We start from the raw sequence: 16,759 nt of genomic DNA on the forward strand, positions 1-16,759 counted from the left end.
ATGTTGCCTCGGGCCCTAAACAGTGTCTGTAGAGGTTATTGCCCTTTCTCTAATACTCTTTCGATTCGTATCTTAGAATCGAAAGTGCTTGCTTTAGAGAGCAAATAGCGAAGTGGCTAAGTGCAGTGACAGTGCCCTTGTGTAGTGGAGGGTGCGTCAGATCGGCCCTTATTTCGCCTCTAGGCCGGGACCTCTGCTTGACTCCCAGGACCCGGGGAGAGAGCATGTCGAAAGCCGAAGGAGGGTTACGAGGAACCCCCACCGATCTGGCGTGCCTTCGGCAGTTTCTGATGAAAATCCCCAGACTGCCTAAGTGGGTGCACGTGCACGAATCCTGAAGGATTGCTTCTCGTCCTCCGAAGCGTCCTCCCCGCGCAGGGGTTGGAGCTTTCGGAAGGACTCGCGCCCTCTAAATAGAAGCTTTATAGAAGAGGACGCTTCACGTCCTCTCTCTCTCGTTATGCGTTCCAGTGAGAAGTAAGAAGGCGAACGTCGCCTGATCACGTGTACCTCTTTCCACCGAGAAATATGAAATAGAAGTCTTAGTAGCAGGACGCTTTTGAGAGCGGACGTCCGAGCTTTGTTACTGTGAGAATAAGAAGGCGTTCCCTCGCCAGTCACCCCTCGTATTCTCACACGATCAACCCTTTCTCCTGAGACTGTTTCGTGCAGTCGGATTTCTCTCCGAGATGTATCTCGCTTGTTTTGACGCCTGTCAGGAGCGTGACGCTTTTCTGCACGCTTCTTTTGACGCTCGGCTTGGGACGCCAGCGCGCGCGGGTGCACGCCAAGCGCGCACCAAGTGGACGCCGAGCGCACGCAGTGGATACCGAGCGCACTCCGCGTGCGCCAGTGGACGCCGAGCGTGCTCGCTGCTCGCCAGTGGACGCCGAGCGCGCGCGTCAGCGCACGCCAGGTGTGTCGCCTGGCTGAACGTTTCTATTGAACTCTTCAAGCTCTTGTTTACGATTTGGGCCTCAAGAATTTTTACCTCTACCTTCGGTGATACCTTATACCTCACATGCAAAGAATGTGAAGTAAGCAGTGCTTCGGAGGAAGCTTAAAGTGAACAGACAACTTCGTCTTCGAAACCCAGCAAGATCTCGGGTTTCGTTGAATTCAAGAGGTCTCTGTCAATATTATATTGCTTTTCGCAAAGGTGGATGGAGTTAAGGAAAGCTCTAGGGAAGATCTCGTTTTCTCTACCGCAGTCAAGACTTTGCGATAAGGCAGTTACGGGTTAGGTAAAGGCTCAATGTCCTGCACGTCAGGACTCTCGGCAAAGTTCAGTAGGATTCTTGCAAAGGTACTCATCAAAAGGACGCTCTTCAGGAAAGCGCAAGATAGGACTTCTTTTGCCATACTGCCAATAAATTTTCAAGCTTTAGCAGGCTTTAGTTGTGATACGGGAGAGGAAGCTGGTTGGAGAATTTCTTCCTCTTCCCAGGATAATTTTTGCAAGCTTTTTAAGCCCATCTGAAAGGGTTTTTCAGATGATAGGTTTTGTTAGTTTCTAGTCGGGACTACGCTGCCGAATTGAACATCGTCGTTCTACCTGCCGTAAGCCTAGTCTCTTAACAGGATTCTTGCCCCTTCCTCGTTTGAGACGGGAATCGGAAAAATAAAATGCTCGACTTCCTGGATTACGTTTTGTCAATTCAGTGACTTTCCCCCATTGACAATATACTATCGTTTTGTCAAGTAAGTGGGTATCCCCTCATTGACAAAATATCTCTTTGTCCCGTAAATGGGTTAGTTCTCATTGACAAACATCTCATTAACTTGATATTGCGTAAGCGAATAAGCTCTTGTTGACAAGATTCGGAAGAGCTCTCATTCGTCATTCGCAGACTCGTTACAAGAAATAGACTTGTAGACTACGTCAATGAACGCTTATGTCCAATAACATAAGAAGCTTGAGCTGACTGCTTCGATTCTCTTAAGTTTTGTTCATGAAACTTGCCTGTCAGATATGTATGTAGCTGTATTTCCGAATTCAGCTATATATAATATATATCTGCCAGGTAAGTATGAACAAACTTTTTATTTGATCATAACAATATCATTTTTGCCTTGCGTTATTTTATTTCTGGTTGGTTCAAGTCATATACGCTTGCGTAGTTACCTCTTCGGATGGCAACCGAGAGGTCTATTGTCTATTTTAAGGACATTTAATCGTTACTCCCTGCAGCCTTCCAGGAGTTTTCCGATTTATCTTTTACCGTTGTATGGTAGTGTTCTGACGACACAAACGCATCTATAATATTAGCGTTTTCTGTTTCGCTTAAATATACCAGCTTGAGAGTCTATCTGCTCAAAAAATAACGGACCTATTTCTTCGTAGAATAGGGTAGCTGCAACCCAGACATAAAGTTAAGAGACGACATTCGTAAGCTGCTGGCTGCTGCTGTCACGCTGTGTCTGTCCTCCAGTCCAACCGGGGTTACCGAGCCACCAGTAACAGATCGTGCGCTGTCATGCGCGGTAGGTTACGTCTCTCTCTCTTGCGGGATTGACTGACTAACCGTATCTCTGTGCTGGCGGTTTACGTCTCTCCTGCGGGATTGACTGACTAACTGTATCTCTGTCCTACAATCACGGACTTTAGCCTAAGATTGAAGGGATTTCTTACGTGAATGAATAAACGTTGCATTTGTTTTTGCCTTACTATGTTCAACAGAGTTATCTCTTCAATCCTTTCGGTGCTCGTTACCGCGACGGTATAGAACTACGAGTCTACTGCAACATTGCACTTTTATATGCTCTCCTGCTTAGGCAAAACGCAGCCTTATTAGGGAAGTAAGCATACTCAGGGAGGGAATGGATGAGCTTGCTGGGGACCATTTCCTTCCTGAAGAAGTTTGTTTCCCCGAATAGACTGCAATTAAGATCACAGTTTTTTCCTACCGGGAAACAAATATTATTCAAGATCTAGGAATGATTCTGAACATCTCTCAGTGCGTCTATCACCTGAGGTGATAGAAAGAAGGTGCCGGACATCTGGATAGGGTTTCAAATGTCCTGGATTTTAATCTGAAAGAAGTAAAGCGATTCGGTAGTCCCTCCAGTCCTCGAAACGAGTTTTTGGGAACCAGTGGTCCAGATCAACTCTGATATTCCACAGCTCTCTCATATCTTAAGAAGTATCTTCTCTCGGTCCCTGTTCGAGTTTACGAGAAAGAGCCTATTATAACAACAGGCGTAGAATGTAACGATCCTCTAGAGGTTCGTTACAGGATTGCAAAAGTCCGTACGAATCGTCTCGATCGACGGCAGCAACTATTGACTTCCGAGTGGAATATTTTATTTAGAAGTAAGTTGAGAGTTGTGGAGACTTTAGGGACGCCCTTTCATTCTTTCTCTTCGATATGTTGAGTAGCGAAGAGGCTTCCTTCTTCTCTGCGCCCTTATTCTCGTATTGTTTTTCCCCGGGATTCGGTAGCCATTAAATGCCCATCCTATGCATAATATTGGAACGGGGATGGATTTTATGTTTATCTTTTTCTTTTTTCCCCTTTTTGCAATCAGTTTAGGAAATGGAAATTAAATAAAGATGGATTTATGACGTCACAGGGAAGCGACAAAATTGACGCTGATCGGGCCCCATGTTGGCCTTCAGGATCCTGGGATTCACAAGAGGGTCAGCATACTTCCTAGTTCACTTTCCAACGGACCTTTTTTCCCGAGAGAGTCTGGTTCTACTCTTAACGTGTCGAAAGGTAACGACCTAATAACCTCTCTCCCTCCGACTCTGAGTCTGAACTACGTTTCACAGCTAATCGAGATGTTTGATCTAGGAATAAGGATTACGCCGTCTTCCATTTCCGTCTGAAGAATGGGATAAGCTGGCAGTTCCACAACTATTAAAGAATACTCCAATAAATGTTGTTTTTGACGGCCTTTGGGCTCAGAGATTTGCGGTCTGTCCAAACAACAAACCCCTTCACGATCTTTGGGTTTCTGTGGAATACTCGAATCTCGCTCACCATCATCATCTTTTTGTCTCACCTGTTTTTTCTATCGGAGTCAAGACACTCGTCGGGCGAGATCCAGGCGAACATATGAGTAGCCCTGAGTTTTCTTGTTGACAAGAAGTCGGGTTTGCGTTTATACCACCCCCGATGAATCCGTTGTTTAACATGAGACCAGGTTGGACTGGTCAGGGGCATTCCATTCCTTCGAAGGGACTGAATCCGCCTTTTTGGCTCCTCGCCCTTTCTCCTTTCTCCTGGCAGCCAATGAAGCCTCGAGTCAGGAAGTTTGATTCGCTGGACGACGTTTGGGGGTTGCGTTGATACCACCCCGCCCCCAGGTTTTTGGCTTAGATTGAGAAATCACCGCCAACAGGCAGTCCAGACACCTCATTGCCCTTTGCAGCGAAGGAATAGTGCCTTATTATGGTCTTCAGGGTACTAGCCTTGCTGTCCTTTATTTCGTCTGAACTGGTTCAACTGGTCCGGGATCACCTGACTGTTAAGTATCAGACGGAGCTGACTGTGCATGTCCAGATCGAAGCTTTCAATATGGAACTTTAGACGTAAGTCTGGAAGTTCTTGATGTTAAAGTCATCGAACCCTCTCGCCTACCTGTTTAACTTCTTTGCATGCTGAAATCAGGAAGGCCTTCTTCCTGACGCAACCACCCTAGGATACGACAAAGAGGTATTAGGTGAAATTTTAAGCCATCGGTCACAAGTTTTGGCTTTAGAGAACAACAAAGGCGGTGTGCTCTCTAAGCGCCTTCCGTTGTGGCCTAAGAATGGTAAACCCATTTTGTCCTTGGGCCCAGTAGCTTGGTAAGGCAAGGATGGGCACCGAAGTTTTAGTGGGCAGGAGGGCCAGAGAGAGTCCTGTGGGCCCCTGTCCGGAGGGGTCTTCTCAGTTTTATCTACATAAAAACTTCAAGAAAGTCGAAGTCATCATTCGGGAGGGCAACTCTGCAGTGTTTGCCGAAAAAGACCAGGACTTGGCCCGATATTGAAGAACACCCTGGCGGCTTTAGTGTTAAGGAGTTCTTTCAAAGAAAAATGGTCTCCTTCATTTTGGTGTTTTGGCACAAAGGATTTTGAAATCTTTTATTTTTATCTGAATGGCTCACGAGGTGAGGGGCGGCGGTTCCCTCGGAAGGCATTTCAACAAGACATGGCATCCTCAGCAACATCCTGAGTACCGATGCGTTTTAGGGGCGAATGCAACCTCTGTTGTTCTACTTCCCACACTAGCGTCCCCTGCGGAGATGTGAAAGATTGGCATATGAGGATCTTGGGCTGCTTCTGGCTAGGGCCGATACGTGTCCTTGCAGACACAAATCATTGAGGGGCAAGAAAGTAAACACTCATCCATAATTCCTGTAGAAAAATGGTAGTTTCAAGAGGCTCTTTAATTTAGGTGATGAGAATCGCCGACAACGGCGGAACTTTTCCTTAACTCTTCAAGCCTTATTTAACAAAAACCTTCAACTTTGGCTAGGGTTGGTCAGTGGTGGTGATATAATATATATATATATATATTTATTTTACTTTACTTACTTAGCCCTCATGGTATGGTCCAATATGGTCTAGTCACGTCCGTGGTCTCGCCCCTGTTTTTGACAGATCATCTGGAGTGGGGCACCAGCTATATAGGTTCTCTACACCTCGCTGGCAACTCTAGTAGCACAAGCCAGACTTACTTCGGTCAGTAACGCCACGAAGCCAGTCTAAAAAAAAAAAAAAAAAAGTGCTAACGAAGGTGGAACCAAAGGATGTAAAGTCATCTGCATGCATTTGTTTCCCAAAATCCTTCTATTCTGTCCCTTCCCGTTCCCACCCCCTCCAAAGGTGGGATTCAGCTATATTATATTTCTGGACCAGGTAAGTTTCATGAACAACAAAATGATATTGTTATTGATACAATAAAGTTTTGTTCATACTTACGCCTGGCAGATATATATAATCAAAGATACCCAACCCACCACCCCTCCCCCACAGTGGGACAGTGGAAAGGAAACAAAATTATTGAAATAGAAAATGGGAATGGTTTCCTGATACCATTGCCTCCCAGCGGCGGGAATGGTGGTTAACTAAGCCAACCCCTGGCCGACCACTGTCGTGTGGTCTGGAAGTTTTTAAAATTCTGTCGGACGTTCAGAAAATACAGCTATAATATTATATAATGCCGAGGTAAGTATGCAAACAACTTTATTAGTATCATAATCAAATATCATTTTATTTATTTATTTTATTTTTTTTTTGAATATTGCTTACGTTTCCCTTTTTTTATGCTTGTACATTTACTTTGGGCTTTTATTATTAGATACAATGTTAACCTGTTTGTGTAACCATTTCTTCACATTCGAATTTGATCGCAGCGTAATTTTAGGGTGATATTTTAATTTTCTGTTTCTTTTTCTTTCTGTGTTTTTGTATAGACCTGATGATGGAGACAGTTACTACCGAAACCGGTAGTTCCCATAAGAAAAACAAAGGATGTTTTTTATGATACAAGTGGCTTGTTTTACTGCTTTTCCTATCTAGAGTTTCTCCGTTTTCCAAGGGATAGAATCAGTTGGCAGATATATATATATATATACATTAATATAATATATATATATATATATATACTAATATATATATATATAATATATTATTATAATATATATATATATAATATAATATACAAAAGTGTGCCATTTTAATGATGAAATTGATTCAAAAAGCCAGTGGAATTTGTGGATGTTTCTGCATAGAACAAAATACTGCTGAATATGGGAATTTTCCCGCAAAGAATCAGTGGGGAAATCCGTTCGCCCACAAAAAGAGGAATCTGGAGAATGGCGATTCGTTCCGCGAATCCAGAGAACTTCGAATACGGGGGTCCACTGGCACTATCCTCAAGTGCCGGTCCTTCTTCATTTATTTCCGCTTTTAGCTTCATAATGTGACATCTCAGCTTTTTCGTCTTCAGTGGTTGGAACCCTTTTGTTTTTTCCACCGATCCCATCCTGGCCTTGGGCTTCTTCTGTATAAGTATCTCTCCCTCCCTTGTTGCTTCATGGCCATCTCCTACATGCTCAGTACGCAAGCACGTACAACTTTTGTGGATTTGATTCAGAGCAAACTAAGCAGTATTGTGAGCTTCCTTCCAAGAAAGGCTTTGTTAGCTCTCCAACTTCCTGGCCTTGTGTCCCCTGTTTCCTCTGGACAAGGAAGGATGATGTACTTCGTTTAGAAAATTGCTCCGTCCTTCGCCATTCACCCACTTCTGTTCTGCTTTTGTATGGATTCTTCCCTAGTCATTTGTGTCTTGAGACATTCTCCCCAAGTTGGTGCTTTCTTTCCTGCCTGCGAAGGAAGCCCTTGAGTGATGTTAACAGCTGGCTAGTGGAGAAGTGGGATCAAGGTAAAAACCTCCATATTGTTGACTTTCCAGGTTAAAAGACGAGAACACTTTTCTTTTCCTAGCATCACAGGTGAATGCCCCTTCTCTGGGAGTTTCGGCCTTCCTTCTCGCCCCAGAGGGATTTTTCACCAGGTTGATTGGACTTTGCGAAGATCTTGCATTCCTCTTCTGTAAACAGGTTTATTTTGGTTCATAGGCAACTTACCTGTCCAGATATATATATAGGCTGAATAATGTTTCCAACACCCGCATGCAGAATTTAAAATTGATAACGACACCCACGGTAGTGGGAGTCAGGTGGTGTTAGTACGCGCAATTCGCCCAATCCCTTCCCGCCGGGGGGGGTCCTGGGAGGCGGGTATCACAGGAATCATTCCCATTTTCCTATTCATAAGTTTTTTCTGTCGCCGCGGGGTTGTGAACATCTTGTTTACCAGGCACCTCCGTCTTGGATTTTGGCAAACGTTATTGCTTACTTGAGTATCCCTGTTTTGGTTGCGTTTTTTTTTTGGGAAGGGATTAATTGATTGGATCGGTGGCTAGGCATGCACGTTATTAGTGGATTTATTTGATTTTGATTTTTTGGGTTGGACTTTTTCTTGGAATAACTATTGTCCCAGGGTCTAGTAACGAGTCAGCTAGCGGCCTAGTTCATGCTTCTAGGAACTGATTGTAGGGGGGTAGGCTACTGAAAGCTTTCAGTAGAACCCACATACGGTATGTTAAGAGTTGCAGGGAGGGGATGAATGAATGGGTGTATGAAAGGCCGTTGCCAATGGAGTGCCGAAAGACTAACCAGTATTCTGAGTGGAAGGTGTAAATTAGCGCCTATCTTAACGGAAACTTGAAAAGGATAGGTTAACGGAGGATCTTCCACCGCCAGGAGTGTTTCATGGGCGTTCACGATATTAATGGTTTCTCCTGTTAACCCTCCTTCTGTTTAATGGCTCTTCAAACCCTGTAGTTTTTGCCTTCCAGGGCCCCTCCGGAACCCTGAAACCAGTGTCCCTGTAGAGAGTAATAAACTTTATCCTTAATATTGGAGTCGTATTCGTAATGCTAGAATCAAAGTGTTGGGCTGCTTGAGGAGCAAAAAGTTAACCGTGACAAAAAGTGCAGATGATACCCCCTTTGTGTAGTGGAGGGTGCGTCAGATCGGCCATCGTTTCGCCTCTAGGCCTGGACCTCCTGCTTGACTTCGCCCAGGACCTGAGGATGGAGCATGTCGAAAGCCGAAGGAGGGTTACAAGGAAACCGCCCACCCCCGATCTGCGACCTTGCCTTCGGCAGTTTACTGATGAAAATCCCTCCCCAGACTGGCCATGGGAGCGGGCGGCGGCTGGCCACGCTTCCTCCCAAGGAGTGTTTTTCCGTCATCCGGAGGCTTCATCCCGCCCCACGTAAAGTGGGTGGAGTTCTCAAGGTGCTTCAAACGTACCGCGTGAAAAGGACGGCCGCGGGTAATTGTTGACTGGCTTTCACCTTCCCTAGTTCTTGCGCTCCGCTTTTTGCGATCTTCGCCTGCACAGTGGCGTTCGCTGCTTTTTTCCGCTCCGCAGAAAAGGCGTAGAGGAAGTCTTCGGACTTGGATTCAGTGTTAGCTCGTGTGAGCGATACTGGTCCGCTCCAAGAGGCTCGGGAAGGAGGCCGTACCATGGGAGGAGGAGGGGGGCGGTCCCCTCGCCGCTCTCACCCTGCTCCACAGGATGCAGTCCCTCCCCAGAGTCAGGAACGATTCGCCTAAGGCAAGAGAATGATTCATTCACTGCAGCCAGGCAACCTTCCAGGTAGCGTGCTCTTTGCTGCTAGAGAAGGCTCTTTCCGGCGTCGTAGAAGGATGAGGAAGGCTTCCCTGTGGAAGAAGTCAAGACCCGCTCTTTTTTCTCCTCGCTCGCCTCCTCTCTTCATTCGTTCGAAGTCTGCCCGCTAGAGTTCGTTCCTGCCTCGGCCCCGAGGCAGCTCTTCTAGGGAGGAGGTGAGAAGTTCGCTTCTCGCTCGTCACATGATAGAAAATCTCCCGCTCCGCAACGTCTTCGCATGTTCGCAAGCGAGTTGATCGACGTCTGAGCGCGCTTCTGTGCAAGTGGAGCGGCGGCTTACCATGGTGGCCGCCAGACGAGCACCTGTTGTGGTAAAAAAACCCCCCCCCAAACCCGTGCAAACCCAGTGAGCTGGACAGCTGCTCCGGAACATGAACTGGGGAACGCATCGGCGCGCACGAACCCAGTGGAAAGCAAAGGCGTGGCACTCTTATGGACGGCTCGGTTCGCGCGGCCAAGTGGACGTCCAAGGCCGTGTGGTTGGTAAGAAGTCGAGAGCGCACGCTTACTCCTGTCAGGCGCCAGCCAAACGTGGCGGATTTCGGGACGGCCTAAGGTCGCGCGCTGGTATACACCAGTCCCTCACCGATGCGAAGTTCAGGTGGATGACAAGAAGCCCTTCATGTTCGTCAGTGTTTTTCTTCAGAGTTTCCTCCTACGTTCTCCAGTTTCTGAGGAAGGAGTTAGCGACGATTTAAGTAGAAAGCAGAGGAACGAACAGAACAAACAGCTACCGGTCCTCATCGGACTATAAAGTTTTTTTTTTTTTTTTTGATGCGTCTGTTCTAGGCAGTCGGAGTTGTTCGGAGAAACGTTTCAAACCGGAAACGCCCCTTCGTACTCCTCCTTCTCAATTTTCGTTCTTTTAAGGTTAAACAACGAAAGGCATCGGGGTTCCATTAAAATGAAGAAGTCGACATTTCCACGAAGGGCGAAGCCGTTCCGGAAAGTCAATGAATGAGGATGGAGAAGCACAGGAAACCGTCAGGAAAGTCCTCTTTAAGCTTTACTTTACCCAGCCTTCAACAACTCTGTCGGTGAAAGGAGGCATGTTGGTACGAGACAGGAGAGGACAATAGGCGTTAAACTACTGCCAGCCCTCGTGCTCCAAGTGGTTGACCTTTTGGGAGCATCGTAGAACGCCCCATCCAGACGAAGCCCTTCTTGGCCTCTTTCATCAAAAGTCACGTGGACGCACCCATAACGAGTTCGACTTTCCATCCTAAAAGGCCTGCTTCAGGACGTCTTAGTAGGGTCTTCAACTCTTTCTTGACTGGTGTCTTGGAGTTTTAGATTGGCAAGGTCCAAGGAAGGGTTCTGATAACTAATTAGTCTGGGGGAGCTGTCCCAGTCGTACTTTCTTGTATGGACGACCAAGGCCGAATGCAGGGATGGTTCTGAGGAGTTGGTCCTACGCACTTTTAGCTCGGGGATTCTTAAGAAAGCAGCGCATCTTTTGTAAGCTTTTAGCGGGCCAAATCCGTCTCTACTCTCGGCCAACGCAAAAGGCTGGACCTTGCATTGGCTTCGCTTCGCTTTCCTTTCTCAGACCATCTCCTTTTCCCCCATGGCTATGGTTAAGGACATAAGGCTTCAAGCCTTCATGGAAAACGGCAACGCAACGATCTTCTGGTCTCGGCAGGTAAAGAGGGGTATCAGAAGTTCTCTTCTAGAAGGCCAGGCAGCTTCTTTTTCATCTTCTGGATGCTTCCGTTTGCCAAGAAATCGAAAGCCGCCCTGTTTCGTGCTGGACTTTTCCTCAAAAAGAAAGCAGCCTCCCCGGATGGAAGAGGCTCGTTCCAGAGGGAAAACAAACCCCCTGCTCCCCGTCAAAGAGTATGGAAGTTGAGTCGGAGGAAGTCTCTTCAGACCCGCCGGTAGGAGCTCCAGGCTTTCTTCGATTCGGCGAGGAGCCTGGGAAAGAGAGAGATGTCCGACCCTGTTGGTCCGTCTGGATGTTTGTGGAGGCAAAGGGTACAGGATCCCGTTCTTGAAGTCGCCCCCGCTTATTCCTCAACACCAAAAGGGATTTGTGCTGCCCTCTTATCGAGGAGAGAGAATCAGACAAAGTTGCTTTTCCGATCTGCTGGAGGAACAAATGATCGAAGGAAGTCCGAAGGCGGTAGAACAGGTCTTGCAAACGGCCTGGAATCACCAGGGTTGGGTTTTACCAATCCGCCTGTTCCTGGTCGGGTCCGGAAACCATTCGGGGGGGTGGCGACCCGCTTTTCCTCAGATGTCAGCAGTCTAAATCTCTTTGTTTTTGAGAAGAAAAAGAAGAAATTCCAAGATGGAGTACGAACTCAATCAGGTTGCTGGTCAGCTTTGAGACGCCGGGGGATTTGGATGGTCTCACTGGACCTCCAAAGACCGCGTCATTTTCACGTCCGCCCCATTCCCATCCCCAATCAAAGGGAAATACCTGCGATATTTGTCCCTGAACGAAGGAAGGTTATTCCCAATTCAGGGCAACTTTTGCTTCGGTCTGACCCCAGCAGCGCCGATGGTTTTTCACGCCCATTCTAATGAAGAAAGAACGTGGCAAAGGCTGCTTCATTTGGAGAATATACGGATCTCCCTCTTCTCTCTATACCTAGACGACTGGCTTAATTCGAGCCTCATCGCGCGAAAACGGTGTCCTGGAGGAGGACCTGCACACGGACGACCATAGACGGTTAGCAAAGTCCCTGGGGCTTCTTGGTAAACGCCACCCGAAAGGTCCGCATTTGACGCCGTCTCAAATCTTTAGTCTATCTGGGGATTCAGATGGAACTCCAGTGGCTTTGTTTTCGGGCTTTTTGCTTTTCCGGTCGCCCAGGGGTGGGGCGACAACTTCAATGCTTGGAGCAAAGTGGGCGAACGCCTTTCTGGGGAAGGAACAAAACATGCTCAGGTGGAGGGAATTGGATGAGTTTGCTGGGGACCAGTTTCCTTTCCTCACTGGAGAAGTTTGTTTTCTCTGGGAAGGCTCCACCTCAACCACCCTTCAATTCTTTCCTAGCCAACGGGGGGAGTTGGAAGAACAAGCAAGATCTGCTGGAGGCGAATCTTGTGGCTTAACGCGAGAGAGGTGAAAGGATCAACCTAAGTTGTTGGATCCCAGATCCTCAGGAAGCTCGCAGAAGAAGGGGCTCCTCCCCCTCAAACTTCGGAAAGCCCTCCCCGACCTAGTGTTGTTTTCGCCGACGGCCGTACGTTCCACTGGTTTGGGGAGCAACACTATGGAGGGAAAGAAAGTGTCGGGCACCCTGGAAAGGAGGGGAACAGGTGGTTCCGTTGGCACATCAATCTGAAAGGAGCTGTTTCAGCCCTTTATTTATTGGCCTCTCCTCAGGTTTTTTCGCCAGGAAGGAAAGTATCCGTCGGCAAAGTTCGTTTCAGATCCAATGCGGGACCTAACACCCACAAGCGGCTGGCATAGCCTAAGAAATCAAAGGGGGAACTCACCCATCGCCTTCTCTGTTTGTCCATCGCAAAGAGGAACTCCGTGTTGTGGGCATAAAAAAAAAAAAAAAGGCGCAAGAAGTCACGATCCTGACGAAGGGTTTCGTGTCCAGGAGATACAGAATGGCTGTTCGTAGGGCGGGAACCTATTCTCAGTCGAGCGAGGACAGCTGTTTGCCAGACAGAGTGGACCCTTCACCAAGAGGGTTTGGTTGCCAGGTCGCTGTGGAACCATGTGAGGGGCTTGTCCATGCAGGTTGATGTCTTCGCTAGAACGTCCAAGGACGAGAAGACTTCCACTCTATTGCTCACCCCAGTTCTGGTACCCGGGAGGGGGCAGTCGTCAGTTAGAACGCCCTACTGTTTGGATTGGTCGTCTAGCGGGGCCTAAGACATATACGCTTTTTCCCCCGCCCCCCCTCAAGATTCCTCGGGGAAGTGGTATGAGGGAAAGTTTTGCGGCACGATCGGAAAGGAGGCGAGGATACTCTCTATCGCCCCCTTCTGGCCTGGCAGCCGCCTGGTTTCACCAGAGGTTGATGTCCCTTTCCTGGTAGAACTTTTCCGAGGACTCTAACGCCCTTAAGGAAAGATCTACTGCAGAACAGCCCGCCCCAACATTCGAGAGGGGTACCACGGGGTCCAAAAAAACCTCCCCGCTCTGAGTCTGACTTGCGTTCCAGACATATCAAAGAAGTTGGGCCGAGAGGCGAGGGGTTTTTCAAGACCTGCCTGTGGCGAAGGCAGATTTGCCACCGGCAATTGGCAAGGAGGCCCTCCTCGATCGCTAAAATGTACCATCGAAGTGGGCCGTCTTCAGATCCCTGGGTGGCAGGAAGAAGGGTCATTTCTTTCCTCCACCACAACCTCTGTGAGGGCCAGATAGCTGAACTTCCTTCGTTTCCATCTGAGAGAAGAAGTGAAGTTGGCTGTGTTTCCAACTATTAAAGGCTACAGGAGCGTTGCTTTCTGTAGTCTTTTAGAGCACAGAAGGGACGCGATTTGTCCTAATAATGAGGGACATTCAACGATCTCATTAGATCGTATTCGATAAAACTAGGCAATGGTAGTCCATGCCTAAAGTAACCCTCGTCGGAAGCTTTGGATGTAAGTAGCTCAAATATTTTGAATGTCGAGTTAACTTCGAACCCGCCTTTCATTCAGTTTCTTTACTATCAAGGAATCTGGACGAAGAAAACGATCTTCCCTAACCGCTCTGGCGCAGCGGGCGAAGAGGCTTAGCTGAAATTCAGATGCCATTAGGTTCAAGCAGAATCGGCTTTTTTGCAGCAAGTAGTCGCGGTGTGTTCTTTAAGTTCCATGTTCTTAGGCAAAACGAACGATAATCCTTCCCAACGGCCCGTTGGGCGAGGAGGTCCTTGCGAAATCAAAGGGTTGGCAGATATAGTTGGGAACGAACGTGAGAGATTCCTGTGTCCTGTCAGGGCTCTAAAGTTCTATCTGCAGAGAACTAAAGCTTGCAGAGGTTCATCGGACAATTTGTGGTGTTCAGTGAGGAAACCTGATCTTCCTATGTCGAAAAACGCACTGGCGTTCTTCATCAGGAATACGATTCAAGAAGCGCATAATAAGTGTAGTGACAGTGATTTAAGCTTCTGAAAGTAAAAGCTCACGAAGTGAGAGCTATTGCTACTTCGGTAGCCTTTCACAAAAATATGGCTCTCAAGATATTTTGAATGCCACATTTTGGAGAAGCAATTCGGTGTTCGCTTCACACTACCTGCGGGAGGTGAAAGTGACATACGAAAATTGCTTCTCCCTCGGACCATACATTGCTGCAGACACTGTTTTGGGGGCAGGAGGTAACACTCCATCTATCCTTTAGGGATTAGGGGGTTTTTAATTTGTGTTTATGGTTGTGGGGTGAGCCGCCTGGGGCGGGTCTCCCTTCCCACCCTTAGCTTAGTTAAGTGGGATACCTTTGGTAAACTAAGCCAGGTGGTGGTATTTTTGTCTCGTTGCCCTCATTAGTATGGTCCATGGTCTAGTCACGTCGTGGTCTCGCCCCTGTTGACAGATCATCTGGAGTGCACCAGCTTCATAGGTCTCTACCTTGCTGGCAACTCTAGTAGCACAGCAGACTTACGTGGCAGTAATCACGAAGCCACTATGCTAACAGGTAAGGAATCAAGATATCAATTATCTGCACATATGTGTTTCCTAAATCCTCTATTCTGTCTCTCCCACCACCAAAGGTGGGATTCAGCTATATATATATCTGACAGGTAAGTTGCATGAACAAATGATATTGTAATGATCAATTAAGTTTGTTTCATACTTACCTTGGCAGATATATATAATTAAGTACCCCCCACCGCCACCTCCCCTCAGGAGACAGTGGAAATAAAAATTATGAATAGAAAATGGAATGATTCCTGTATACCCGCCTCCCAGCGGCTGGAATGGTACTAACCACCTGACTCCCACTACGTGTGTCGTAAGTTTTAAATTCTGTCGGTGTCGGAAATTATCAGCTATATATATATCTGCCAGGTAAGTATGAACAAACTTAATTGTATCATTACAATATCATGTTTAGTTCTTCAGAATTTTCTCACCTAAAAAAAACTTGCTTAAAGATTTTGAGGTTTTAAGCTTCCTTGATTGGTCACTTGCACTCAAGATCAAGGACTGCCCCCTCATTGCCTATAGATAGTTCCTCCAATTAGTGAGGGGTTCTCTCTTGTATCGATAAAGGGATCGGGGATGGCTCCCAAGAGTTGGCCTCCCTTGTTGAAGAGGGAACTTCCAAAGAAATAAAATTAATTCAAGACAAAAAATTGAAATCTGAAAAAGTTAAATAACCAATTTACCTAAATACCCTAAGTATTTGTTTAAGTGCACTCAAACTTGTATAACACATTACCAGGTACCAGTTGAAGCTTCATATTTCCCCAGATTCACTTGAGATAGGCCTGTTACCATTTTTTTACACTGTATTTTCGGACTCCACAAAAAATAACAAATCAATAGGATTTTAACAACATCAAGAATGACCATTACAATTCTTTACTTGAAGAATTAAACTCGTTCGTGTATGATGTGAAGAGAGACAATATGTGGATGATAAGGTGAGAGAGAATACGGGAGGGCGTTTAGCACCTCTACACAACACTAATATCAGTCTTGGAATGACAAAACCCCCTCTCTTTGTGTGTGAACTTCTGGTTAACAAGGTCCCAAAATGGCTGAGTGATGTCATAATAGTTTTGGGAATGAGACATCTATTTCATCTCATAATTGAATTACTGACAAGTTAATAAATTCTCTTTTAACAAATCAAGAGCGATAATATCAACAAATCAAGAGAGATAATATCAAACAGTCTCATAATAAAAGAATCTCCTAATTACTAAAAATAAATTGAAGAATATTCTAGAAGTAACATAATGACATCGCTTCCGGTCATATGTATGTGAAATGTTTTGAACAACCTACCAAACCTTCTAGAATCTTTTAACATGACACAATTGACATGCGTACTTTTGGATATGAATGGCTAATGCAACTTTACGAAATATGTACTGCACGTGGCTAAATTATTAACTGTTTACAAAAAAGATGAGTAAAAGCAAGCCTTCCTGTTGCTATGTGATAAGTTTTCTCACAACAATACGAAGGGTTCGGTCGCTTCCAATTACTAACTGTTTACAGGTACATCCTGCTTTTGGACAGGGATCTCTCTTCTTACATACCAAATCTAAGTTAATCTAATATGGAATCTGAATATAAAACTTTACATACATTTTACAAAAGGCAATTTCATAAAAGTATAAGCCATTTTTGTTTGTTAATAAAATAAGACTCTTCACCTGCAGTTGCACTTAGTCATTTTTCTTAAAGAACTTTTTGTAAAGGAATTACTAGTTGGTGACTGGTAATTCTGTGATGATTAGTATGTGAAATAGTTTGAGTCAATGAATGTTTTCATACGTGCATCATAATCTGAATCTCCGTCACAGTAATGCCAAACTGTTTGTAAGGGGTAAATATTTGCCAAAAGTTTTGAGTTATAGTCAGTATCAAGCAATAAACACTTGAGCAGTATTGCATGTGTTATATAGTCTTGAAGTAGTGATATACTTTTTACATTTT

The 16,759-nt window shown here is 46.0% G+C and overlaps 1 protein-coding gene across 1 annotated transcript in view; it reads left to right on the forward strand.

Annotated features, from left to right (window-relative positions):
• The window catches only part of LOC135221242 (elongation factor 1-beta-like), a 127,540-nt gene that overhangs the window by 109,615 nt on the left and 1,166 nt on the right, over positions 1–16,759 (forward strand). The gene's annotated exons all lie outside the window — the stretch shown is intronic.

This window comes from Macrobrachium nipponense, chromosome 2, assembly GCF_015104395.2.
Source record: "Macrobrachium nipponense isolate FS-2020 chromosome 2, ASM1510439v2, whole genome shotgun sequence".
NCBI lineage: Eukaryota > Metazoa > Arthropoda > Malacostraca > Decapoda > Palaemonidae > Macrobrachium > Macrobrachium nipponense.